The sequence below is a fragment of the Podarcis gaigeae genome (genome assembly GCF_964106915.1).
Source record: "Podarcis gaigeae genome assembly, chromosome: 10".
Taxonomy (NCBI): domain Eukaryota; kingdom Metazoa; phylum Chordata; class Lepidosauria; order Squamata; family Lacertidae; genus Podarcis; species Podarcis gaigeae.
Genome location: NC_139686.1, coordinates 22,391,462 through 22,404,614, shown reverse-complemented (window position 1 = coordinate 22,404,614; position 13,153 = coordinate 22,391,462). Strand labels below are relative to the sequence as shown.

Here is a 13,153-nt window from a genome sequence, read left to right as displayed (position 1 = left end):
TCCAGAGGTCCGTTCTTAACCTGAAACTGTTCTTAACCTGAAGCACCACTTTAGCTAAGGGGGCCTCCCGCTGCCGCTGTGCTGCCGCCACACGATTTCTGTTCTCATCCTGAAGCAAAGTACTTAACCCGAGGTAATATTTCTGGGTTAGTGGAGTCTGTAACTTGAAGCCTATGTAACCCGAGGTACCACTGTACAAAGTTCTTTTCTTACTAAAAGTTATACAGTGGTTTAAGAACAGTCTGGTTTAAGAACGATTTGGTTTACAAACTCCGCAAAACCGGAAACAGTGTCCTGGTTTGAGAACTTTACCTTGGTCTAAGAACAGAATCTGAATGGTGGAAGGGCACTAAATAGTGGGAGGCCTCATTTGGGAAAGCACGCCTCAGTTTAAGAACGGTTTCTGTTTAAGAACGGACTTCTGGAACGGATTAAGTTCGTAAAGCAAGGTACCACTGTACTTAGAAACTTGGAGGAAAGGTGGCAATTGGCATTTAAGAGAAAGAGATTACCACACATAAAATAAAATTACAGGAACATAAGAGCAGCCCTGCTGGATCCGGACAGTGGCCCATCTAGTCCTGCCAACAGGATGCCCTTGGGAAGCCAACAAGCAGGGCCTGAGCACAAGGGCACTCTGCACCCCACCCTCTTGTGGTTTCCAGCAACTGGTACTCAGAAGCATCACTGACTCCAACTCTGGAGATAGAACAAAGCCAATTGTGAGCAAGGTAGCAAGGGACAGAGAGTGGGGCGGGGGGCGGGGCGGGTGAGCACAATATGCAAAACAGAGCCTCTACATCCAGCCATGTAAAGAATTTAGAATCTCACAAATATTAACTTCCCCAAATATCTACAGACACTTAAAAATGGAACTGAGCATATGTCAGAGAGAATAACTAAGACCTATCTATTTAGGAAACTGCTGCTAGTCTCCCATTCCTAATCAGTACATTCCCTCCAGCCAATAATACAGAAAGAAAACACATCCATGAAAACAAATAGAAACCCGGAAAGAAAACTGAAAAATGAACCGCTTTGCTATCACATGCAACATTTTTATTATTATTTTATTTTAAAAAAAACATTACTAAAGTGTTTAAAAATGCAAACAAATAAAATCAAGAAATTTATTTCAATGGCCCAAGTATCTTATGAGCATCCAAGCCAGCTGAATATACTCGGGAATAGACAAGAGAACAAAAGTTTTCTCTTCCCTCACTGGTGGTTCCCCCCGCCCCCATCCGTGGACAGATTAAAGGTCAGATAATACTTAAGGCACACAGACTTATCCATTCACTCACTTAATCATTTTACTAAATTTATGCCCAACATTTTCTCCAAGAAGCTATTCAAGTTAGTGCACATAGTCCCTTGCTCCAATTTTATCCTCACACAGCCCTGCGCAGTAAGGTAGGCTGAGACAGTGACACTTGGCAAGCTTCATGGCCAAGTCCAGGTCTCCCTGGCCTACGTTCAACACTTGAACCACAAAACCAAATAGGTAGCTAATGATATTTCAGGAGGTGATCTGCCATTTTGCTAAGAGGCTGTGACAGGTCCCATCAGCACACAGCCCAATACCCAAGAGGAAATGTGGACTCTTGTTTAAAAGTATTATGTATGTGTGTCCACCATCAGCCTCATGCCATTTCCCCCGATTTAAGTCATCCTCTCCATTTAGGGGGGGAAGATGCAGGCTTTCATTGGTTTATAATGATCATTGACTATGTGAGTGTTTGGATTCACCTCGATTTTAAGATGATGGTTCCCTTTCAGGATACCCCACCCTCCAAAGAAAGGAAAATTCCAACAAATGAGCAGGAATTCCTCCGGCTAGGAACTGGAACATTTCTAGCACCTTATAAAGTAATGTTTGGCTGAGGCTGGCTATTAAAGAAGCTGCTAAGAAACAGCAGTATTGTCCTGTGAAGTTTGCATCATTCTGCTCCATAAATGAAAAAAACAACAACAACCTGGATTTTGTTCCCTTTTTTTAAAAAAAAAGGAGGAGGAATCCCAAGAGGCTGATTACCCAGAAGACTTCCACCCTTCCTGCTTTGTTATATTGTGTATACACAGAGGCATGCACTGCATACTCCTCTCTTGGCTGCTACAAAACTATTGCTTGGCGAGAAACCAGCTGAACATCTGCAAAGGAGAGGGAGGGTCTACCCTCCTCTTCTCTTCCAGAACAACCTTAGCACTTGTACCTTGGTACGAGCTTTGTATCCCCCTAACGCAGAAGCCACACCCTAGGCCTACGCAACCATCCTGTTATGCTCATCCTCACCACCCACAATTCCTGCCCAGCTGAAAGCCTTTTCAAGTTATCAGAATGTAATTGCAACCATTTCACTTATTAAGGCTGGGTGTTTAGTCTTCATCCACCCTGCTGAACATGTAACAAAGCCTTGTCTTCAACTTTGACTCCTCACTCACCATATCAAGTCCGCTGCCAAGTCATATTACCCTCTCTTTACAAAAATATGAACACTCTCAGCAAAAAACCAAGTTCACACCCTGATCGCCTCTCACCTGGACTAGAATAGCCTCCTCTTTTATTGTCTCAGCTCAACCCAGCGTTCTGTTTACCCTACTCCATTTCCAGCTCCATCCTCTGTTAACTCCTGTATGTTGATTTGAAATGGTATACAGCTCAGGGAACAGAACTTTGAAAAGCACCACCATCACATATTAACGGTATTAAGTATTCCTCCTGCTATATGCATTTTACTTCTTCGTCAGAAATTGCATTCATGTGCCAATCTGATTTATTAATGGACTAGATTTTCTTAATTGGATGGTACCATTTGGATAATAACATCACAGCTTACCTATTTTGTGTGTCCCGCTAAACACTATTAACCTTGAACACAACATTCCGATTACTCTCCCTCCCCTAAAAAAGGAAAATAAAGAAAGGGAAAGGAAAACCACTTTAAGTGGGTCGTGAGGGTCTAATCCTTTTCACTGCCCATTGGTTTCTGTACCCCCTACTTGCCAACCCTGGACCATAAAGAAGGCTGATCGCCGAAGAATTGATGCTTTTGAATTATGGTGCTGGAGGAGACTCTTGAGAGTCCCATGGACTGCAAGAAGATCAAACGCATCCATTCTTAAGGAAATTAGCCCTGAGTGCTCACTGGAAGGACAGATCGTGAAGCTGAGGCTCCAATACTTTGGCCACTTCATGAGAAGAGAAGACTCCCTGGAAAAGACCCTGATGTTGGGAAAGATGGAGGGCACAAGGAGAAGGGGACGACAGAGGACGAGATGGTTGGATAGTGTTCTCGAAGCTACCAGCATGAGTTTGACCAAACTGCGGGAGGCAGAGGAAGACAGGAGTGCCTGGCGTGCTCTGGTCCATGGGGTCACGAAGAGTCGGACACGACTAAACGACTAAACAACAACAACACTTGCCAACCCACTCCTCCACCCTGGGTTTTTAGACACCTGCCTACTCTAAACAAAAATAACAGTCTTTGTCAGGGGTTTGCTAGAAGCATGCAACATGTCTTTGTATGTTAAATGTTTTGCTAGGTCCTTAGAAATGTCTTTCAAGCTAGCTCAAAACCGCAACTGGTGCCCTTTCCACCTCTCTTGGCACTCATTATTTCCCCTTAAACCAAACTCCAGACTGGCTTTGCATGCAGACTACAAATGTTTGCAACAGCTTATGGCACTTTTGCCCCATCAGGCAACATCAAGCCTATCAGGGAAAGAGACACCTTGGATGAAAATGAAAAAAGCATCTCTCTTTTTTCAAAAAAAACAACAACACAACAATATCTCAGGCGTGTGTTATTGTGATACATTAAGGATAATCAGCAGATTTTAAATGGTTTTCTTTCCATTTAAATTTTCCCTTTAAATTTTAATCTTAATTGCTAGTTGGGTGCCTCTTGCAGAGTTCAAAGGCTACTCAACAAGTCAGTTACAACTAACACCTGAACTCTCGCCAGGCCTCCGGGCTTTGATCTAGCAGCTCAATTTTTGCAAAGCTTGTCCTAATTGCAAACATTATTGCTTAGGGAGTGTAACAAACAGCTGCATCTGCACAGGCACCCTGTAGCTCCCAGCAACATCCCTCAACTGCTAGCCAGGGGAGTAGGGAACAGGCCACTATTGATGTCCTTACTGACCACAGCTGCGAAGTGACACCTGAAAAAGGACAAGGTGGTGTTTGCCCTGTGTGGACGCTGACATAAATAATTGCAACAGGCTGCTCAAACAGACGTGTGCAGGTGGGTGCACCTGCACTGGTCAAAACAGAGGCACTGGCTGGGAATTTCAACGGCCACTATGCTGCTGCTGCTTGCTAAACAATAACTTTAGATGATACCACCAGAAAGAAAAAGAAAAGAGGATGCTGCTGCTCAAAACCAGAAGTGGATGAGCCCTAATAGGAGCAACTTCCCTCCTAAAGAGGTGCTATGGACCTGCCAGCACTCTCTTATTCCAACATGCTATCAGGCTGATGTAATCATTGCTATATGCAAGCCTATTCATCCTCAGTCCTGGCAGAGGAGCAGCGCAATTATCGCTCTTGCCTGAGCTGCTTGCAGTAATGCAGTTTGTCAGCCAAGATTGTAGGAAGGAAATGGGGAGGTTAACTCTGATGATTTCATGGCTTTGTAAATGCAGTTCATTAAAAAGGCACACAACTGAGAAGATAAGGAATATACGTCTAAGCCAGGCCGATGCTTCATCTAGCCCAGCGCTATCAATCCTAACTAACCTTGGCTTCAGGCATGCATTAGTTGCAGGAAAGCATGATCTCATGGAACTCACCAAATCTTTGACAGATGGAGGGCTGGTTCACAGACATGTATGCTCCAGTTACCCCTATTTATCAGAGGCAGTCACAACATCCTGGATCTTGTACCTAGTAAATGTATCCCCATTTTTGCCTTTGGAGGGGCACGTTAAAATTCTGTTAGTTGAGCTTGATTTATCATTCCTTAGAGGTCCAGCTCCTGAAGAGAAATCTTGGATCCAGATCCACCTTATCTCTAGTGTGTATCTGCAGATACATGCACATCTATGCTAAGGCACCATGTAGTGCACAGCCTGCGATTTCACATGGCAACAAAGATCATCTTGAACTGTTAGGCAAAGGCAATTATGCTTTCCTAGTACAGTCGTACCTTGGTTGTCGAATGGAATCCATTCCAGAAGTCCGTTCCACTTCTGAAAACGTTCAAAAACCAAGGTGCAGCTTCCGGTTGGCTGCAGGAGCTTCCTGCACTCAATTGGAAGCTGTGGAAGCCATGCTGGACGTTCGGGTTCCAAAGAACATTCACAAACCGGAACACTCATTTCCAGGTTTGCAGCGTTCAGGAGCTAAAACGTTCAAGTCGTAAGGTGTTTGAGAACCAATGTACATGTCTCTAACCAAAAGAACAGGCACTGTCATAGCTTATCACTTGAAAAGTAAATAAACTGTTCATCATGATGGGAACTAGCCTAGCCTCCCCCTCTTTTCTCCTCTGGTGTGACTGTGATGAGGTGACCAGGAGCCTTTGCTTCCCATTTTGATTAACCACAGTTTAGTGATACATTGGACGCGGGTGGCGCTGTGGGTTAAACCACAGGGCCTAGGGCTTGCCGATCAGAAGGTCGGCGGTTTGAATCCCTGCGACGGGGTGAACTCCCGTTGCTCGGTCCCTGCTCCTGCAACCTAGCAGTTCGGAAGGACCTCAAAGTGCAAGTAGATAAATAGGTACCGCTCTGGCGGGAAGGTAAATGGCATTTCCTTGTGCTGCTCTGGTTCACCACAAGCGGCTTAGTCATGCTGGCTACATAAAGCGAGATGAGCGCCGCAACCCCAGAGTCGGTCACGACTGGACCTAATGGTCAGGGGTCCCTTTACCTTTACCTAGTGATACATTGGAGCCCTAAACTGTGATGAAATCCTAACCACTGTTTGCTGAAACAAGCCAGCTTCATCAATCACATACTGAAGTTGACTTGTTTCAAACAAACCATAGTTAAGATTATTCACATTTTGAGGAGGTCATACAAATATGAGAAGCTGCAGTCAAACAAAAAAGGAAGCAAACCTTTTGAACTGCTCCTCTCAGTTCAGAAGTGGAGAAGGAGGGGGGGAAATGTGCAGGCCTGGGGAAGGGAGGCTGGCTGGGCTTGTTCCCATTGCGATAAACCAGGGCTGAATCATGACTTATGAACACAGTCATAGGAGCTGCATATGTTTCCTGCTCCCTCAATTAGATTCTGGGTTCGGAAGGATTAATGCTCCATCTTCCAAAAGTAGCCCACTTAGAATTACCCATGTGTGAGTGCTCTAGGACCTAGAGCATTCCCCGCATGAACTACAGTACAGATTCAAAGCTCAGCCTGGCCAGATATTCACTTGCTTTTTGTTTTTCCACCGCCTCATCCCCATTTTCTCTTGTTGTGGGCCTCTTTCCTCACACCCACTCTCCTCCTGTCATGTGAGCAGAGTTTCCAGCATGGTTGGCCAGTAGCCAACGCACAAGAGAGAAGAAATCATTCGGGGAAAGCAATTTTCTGCTCCTTTCCATCACATAAACGTCACCCCCTCCCCTCTCCCCAGCTTGCAAGACTACTGCAGAGCAAGAACTTTTACAGCTGTTTGGATAGCCTGGAAATCTCTTGCTCCAAGCAAGGCAGCAGTGAGCTCAGCCCTTCAGTGTTTGGTGAACAAAGCAGCATGTTCGCTGCATCACCACTTCCTTTTCTCAGGCCTATCCAATCAGTCCCAAGTCGTTCCCCCACAGTGGCGCACAAATCTCATGCATCTGTTCGCATCAGCCCCATTCCTGCCTTATGCACCCACAAGTAGAGATGGCTCAACGTTCCACTGTGGCCACATTTCACCTTACTGGGCCTCAGCAGAATCTGCGCACCTTCCTTGAATCTTCCACACTACGACCCTGACTGTCCTTATTCCAAGACCAAGCTGCATGAAGAACAGTCACTTGTCAATCAAGTCGCCCATTGATACAACTGCAGCTGAACAGGATTTCCTGGGACTGTGCCATCGCAGTGGCTGAAAGACTGCAATCACTGGAGTTGCCATCAGAAAGTTGCATCTATTGTCTATGCAGATCTCCATTGACATGATATTGTTCACCATTATCAGGACATATATCACATGAACCATCTTCCCCGCTCCAGAAACTCTTCCACACAAAATAAATAGCCTATGCACTGAGCACCACACAGATATCTCCAAATCAATCCTATCGCTTAAATTTACACATTTGTAGAGGAGTCAACTGCAGCTGGTTCCACTTCACTGTCTTATAATTTCTAAGCTGCAACCAAGCTATCAGTATTCAGACATGAAAAGCCTAAATTGACTATTTATAATTTTGGAGTGTGTGTGTATGTGTGTGTGTGCGTGCGTGTGTGTGTGCACATGGAGGAAAGGTTGTCATTTTCATTCCTTACGTTTCACTTTTCTAAAAAAAAGTGTTGAAGAGCATTCACAATCGCTGTCTCTTTTTTAGAGAGAGTATATGCTAACCTGTGTCTTGAGCTATGTCAAGAGGCTTTTTGAAGCTTATTCTATGAACGTCTGCGGTCTAGCTGTCGGCATAATTTATGAAACAGTGCTTCTGAAAAACCACTTGAGTTCGTACTTCAAGTGACAGGGACACCTAAGTTAAGTTTACTTAATTAAGTTCACCGTAGTTCACTTAGCATGAAACTTGCATGAGCAAGCAAAAGGAAGAAGAGGGTTTATTTTTATTTATTTGCTCTCCTTGGTTCCTCCTTATCTGAGCCAAGGACAATGGGATAGTCGTAACAGTTAAGGCATAACCCTGTTCTTTTCAGCACCCTGTTCTCAGAGTGGCCAACCAGATGCCTGTGGGAAACCTGGAAGCAGGACCCGAGTACAGTGGTACCTCAGGTTAAGTACTTAATTCGTTCCGGAGGTCCGTTCTTAACCTGAAACTGTTCTTAACCTGAAGCACCACTTTAGCTAATGGGGCCTCCTGCTGCTGCTGCGCTGCCGGAGCACGATTTCTGTTCTCATCCTGAAGCAAAGTTCTTAACCTGAGGTACTATTTCTGGGTTAACTGAGTCTGTAACCTGAAGCGTATGTAACCCAAGGTACCACTGTACAATAACACACTCTTCTCTGTTTCCAGCTACTGGTATTCAGATGCAGTACTGCCTCCAACTGTGGAGGAGGAGAGCAGCCATCATGGCTAGTAGCCTTTGATAGGCCTCTCCTCCAGGAATTTGTCTAACCCTCTTTTAAAGCCATCTTCTTAGGCTGAGGGTTATCACTGCCTCACGGAGGAGCAAGTTCCATAGTTTATCTATGCGCTTGCATGAGGTTGGACTTGGTTTTTTCTGTCCTGGCCCTTCCAACATTCAGCTTCACTGCAGGCCTGTGAGTTCCATGAGAGATGGAGAAAAACCTTTCTCTACCCACTTTCTCCATGCCATGCAAAAATTGTTAAATTTCTATCACTTCTTCTGCTTGCCTTTTCTGTAAACTAAAAAGTCACAAGCACCGTAACCTTTTTTCATGGCTCTATCGCCTTGATTGCGCGGGTTGCCCTTTTCTGACCTTACAATATCCTTTTTGAGGTGATTACCTTGCTGGTGTAACCCTACAATGGAAACTAATAAAGGGGAAGGAGGGTGGGAGCCAGATCAGTGTTTGTAGGCGACTAATCAGTTGCTCAGTCTCCCTCTGCTTAGCCTTTGTTCACAACCACATTTCCCAATTAGGAAAATTTCATTACTAGCGGCTGAAGTGGTTGTCTGCATGCGCTTTGGCAAGCTCCCACATGCTGGGTGGGTGAGGCTTCGGAGAGGCGGAAACTCAGCTCTCAAAGTAAATCGATGGGGAGAGATGTAGTGTGTGCAAGGAAAAATTCCATTCAGAGGAGTAATAGTCTAACACACAATTTCCTCCTACCTTTGGAACCGGTTGCTCCTCTTAGATTCTGATCAGTCAGTGTAAATCCAGGCAATAGGAGATGGAACGTTTTTCACTCAAGTGAGTATACACAGGGAACTCAATCAGGAAATACTTGTTTTTCTTGCTATGAGATTGATCTTCACACCAGTATCTTGGTCTGAAGCTGAAATGGGGGAAGGCTGCTATCTAATATTGTTTCTTGTTTTTGAAAATCTAAAGAGATTTTAGAAGGCATCTGAAGGCAGCCCTGTTTAGGGAAGTTTTTAAGGAATGATGTTTTAATGTATTTTTAATCTCTGTTGGAAGCCGCCCAGAGTGGCCTGGGAGGCCCAGCCAAATAGGCGGGGTATAAATGATAAATTACTATTATATTATTATTACAAAGCACAAAACTGTACTCTACTACACCAGAGAAGGAGGAACATGTAAGGGCCATGACTCAGTGGTAGAAATTCATTTCGTTTAAAATCACGACATGTCTAAGCTTAGCACCCAAAGACAACAGAACAACACAGGTGCTAGATGAATGTTATTGAGGAAGGAATTCTGCAACAAGTGGGGAACCACCAATGAGAAAGAGTCCTACTTCTGAGTAAACATGCACAAGATTCTGCTGTAAGGCTGCAATCCTGTGAACACTTACTTGGGAACAACTCACAAAGTATGTAACACACTACAAAACTTCTGTCCAATCCAATTACAGGAGATACAAATAGATAAAATGAGTGCCAATATAGGTGCAGGAATATGCCAGCTTTCAGATTTCAGACCTGTACAGCACAATCCAGTGTGTTTCCTCAGAAGTAAGCTTAATTGTATTTGATGGAGCTTACATCTATTTCACAATGCAGTCTTTGACACTGAAAATTGAATACTTTTGCAGTCACCTAAGCAGGTCTATTAAAGTCTTTATAAATAATTATCTCCCTTCCTTTTGAACCAGCACAGAAATGGAATACAATGTATGTATCTTCTGTATATTTTTATCATCAATAGCCAAAGGTTTTAAACAAAAGCTCAAGTAATAAACGCAAAATAGTAAATAAGCAATAAGGGCTGGCAGGTCCTGAAAAAGTAGCCGGTTCCACGCCAACTTGCAATTGTGTTACTCCATCAGTTGTTAAATTCCTTGGCGGTTCAAGGAAAGCAGCCACAAAGTTTTACTAGGACAATAAAAACAAAACCCGTCCTAAGCACACTCAGTAACCCTCACACAGCAAAAGAGCCACATGGACTTACCGCAGGAGTATAAACAAAGATTTGTTAACCTGTCATTGGCCAGTACCAAAGTGTAGCACTTTTTTGTGGTTTATCACCCTGGCACAAACTTTCAAGGTATATCTATAGCACACTAGAGACTTAAACTGGTTCAAAGAGTCAATCCGTCTCCCAAGGGAACCCTGGGAACTGGAATTCTGTTGATCTCTAACAGAAAGTTTCAATATGCTCACCAAATAAGAACGAGGATTCTTGGGGAAGGAAAAGGAGACAGTACAAGTTACCATAGATAAACAAGTTTGTAGTCTCTCTCTCTCTCTCTCTCTCTCTCTCTCTCTCTCTCTCTCCAGTGTCTTAGCAAACCTATCCACCACCATTCCATCCAGTAAATCAGGAGTGAGGCATCTCAGTCCCAGGGGCCAAATGCAGCTTCCAGGCCTCTATCTGGCCCTCGGGAATCTCTACAGGCCGTCTGAAGGCCAGACCACCTGCTGGCCCTGCTCTGCACCTGCAAATGCTTTGGGATTTGGCTGGAGCGCATCCTGAAAGTATGATGATGCCATGTGCTTTAAAGTTAATTTTCTCTTACTTACAGAGATCGCACATTGAACCAAGAGTAAAACTTGTTAGGTATTTTGCACTAATACTGACTGGAAAAAATTACTGCCCTCTCCATTTTTTCTTAGCAAAGTGGTCTAGATGTCACACTGGAAAAGCCAAAACGCCACCCACAAATTGGCAGAGAGGAATTGCTACATCGCCGCAAGCAGCTGGGTCTTGCCCAGGTCAGTGTGCTCCTTCAACGGACCTTGCCAAACAAGGGAACAGGCAACCATGAATAAAAGCTTTGGTCTCTGAAAAATACAGTGCCAGATCTTAGGCCACCAAGGAAGCATCACAGGAGGTTTGCTCAATCAGTTGCTTCCACAGGGCACTTTCTGCAACAGATTGCAAGGGAGGCAAGGTTCGGCGAGGGTTCGGCTACCATAATCAGTTCACTCCTTTTGTTGTAGATGCCTCCACAGTTTATATGTGAATGGGAAAGACATATTAATAAAAGGAGCATGGCTCTGCCCAGTCGTATCTTGTTTAACTCTTAACACCCACAGAAAAAGTACGGGGAATGGTTTCAGTGTCTGTGATGCCATTAAAGAAAAGCAGATTTTATCCTGGTAAGTGCCTAGACAGGAGGCAGTCCTTCCTCATCATGGAGTTTCTAAAACAAGCAATGCCAATGTGATGTCTTCCAGATGCTGTTGGTCTTCAACTACCAAGATCCCCAACCAGCATGGCCAAAGGTAGAAATATATAGAGGACAAGATTCATGGGAGCTGCAGTCCCACAACATCTGGAGAATGTAATAGCGGCCACCCTCCTGCTGCAAAAGCATTGCAGCAAACTAGTGATGCTACATAAAAGAATGTTTCTGACTATCCATTGCACCACATAAAATAAAGGCTCAACGATGGCTGGAAGCACACCCAACTTTATCCTGGCACCTGTCTTCCCTAGGCCTACTAATATGTGGGCAGTTTCACCAGGGTTACAAGCAAGGAGTTGATGCTGGACCAACACATCAGTGTCAAAAGCATGACAATAGCAACTCTCCTGGGTTCTTAATCCGCCCAAGCCAATGCAAGGACAAGGCAGCTAGTTAATGGTCATCATTTAAAGGGCACCATTAGCTGGGAAGGTTATTTAGCTTACCAACTGCAACCAAATTCCAAGTGCCACGGAAAGTATTTCATTGAAACAACTATTGCAAGTTATTCAGAACGCACACACAGAGGAGTTTCTTCTTTTTCCTTCAATTTGTACAGCACATGGATATTTTAAAAAGTAATAGTAACTAAGTTCAGTCACACCCATCAATTATCTAGTGCCACCAATGAGAAGCAATGTTCATTTCCAGCTTGCCAAAAAGCACCAAGCATGTATGTTAAGATTAAGGGAATATGATATTGTGTTGACTTTGGATTGAAGTTTATACTATGAGAAGGATGAAAATCAGCCACTACTACAGCCCTCAGCTCCGAGAGACCCCCTGCCCCACCCCAAAACAAAATTATTACTACTTTCCCTCTCTATAATTTGGGCAGAAAAAAATGTGTCTGTCTCAGTTGTTCCACTTTGGAATCTGGTGCTGGAAATTTAAAGCTTCTCAAAAAAATATGGAACATTTCATAGCTACATCCAAGACGAAGCTCTGTTGTGATGCAAGCACCACTGTCGCAATTTTCTAGACAATGGAAATGTGCCATTTGCTACTATATACATGCGTAATATTTTTTTTGGAGTGGGTAAAATACTTTACAGCCATACAATCCCACTCCCCTCTATGGTAGTCAATTGATCCCATACTATGGTTGGATCTAAAGGCCAGAGATTACTCTAAACACCGAATCACTTGGGGGCAGAAGATCCGAGGTATGCCTCCATGGTGGCAATTGTATAATTTATTTTAAAAAATTAACATCATTATATTTTTCTGCCCTTTAAAACAATACAGCACAAAACCTGCTTGAGGCAGGTCACCTCACAATGTCCAATGGTAGGAATGGCCATGGATGAACTTGGAGACTTTACATTTGTGTAAAATTAGAACACTGTTCACTGAACTACAGCAGGTTCTGGTGACGTTGTTAGAAAAAACGGGTGTATTTGTGGGGGGGAATGGAGGGGAAGAGATTGGATGGGTGGGCTTAAGGAAGTTAAAATGGCATTGTACAAACGTTTCATCAATCCCAGGCTGTAACTTTGCTTTCCAAGTGAATTGAGAAATTTGGGGGTTATTACAAAACCATTCCGTTTTTTAAAACCTAGCGAATTCCACTTGAGTTTTTTCCTGCGGCCTCCCCATTATTTTTTTTACAATCTTTTTAAAACAACAACAGTTATCCCTATTTTTTAATAGCAGGCTTGTGAAGACCTTCATCAAGCCTCTCTCTTTTTAACAAGATGAATGGAGAGAAGATGGATTATTTCCATGCAAAGATTTACTCATCA

General features: G+C 43.8%; 1 protein-coding gene and 1 long non-coding RNA gene across 8 annotated transcripts in view; one reads left to right on the top strand and one right to left on the bottom strand.

Moving 5' to 3' along the window:
• The window catches only part of DENND2A (DENN domain containing 2A), a 66,120-nt gene that overhangs the window by 51,488 nt on the left and 1,479 nt on the right, over positions 1-13,153 (bottom strand). The gene's annotated exons all lie outside the window — the stretch shown is intronic.
• On the top strand, positions 8,846-11,648 carry LOC310826354. Its single transcript, XR_014555783.1, has 3 exons — positions 8,846-9,007; positions 10,834-11,051; positions 11,398-11,648. It is a non-coding gene; the product is annotated as an uncharacterized lncRNA (long non-coding RNA).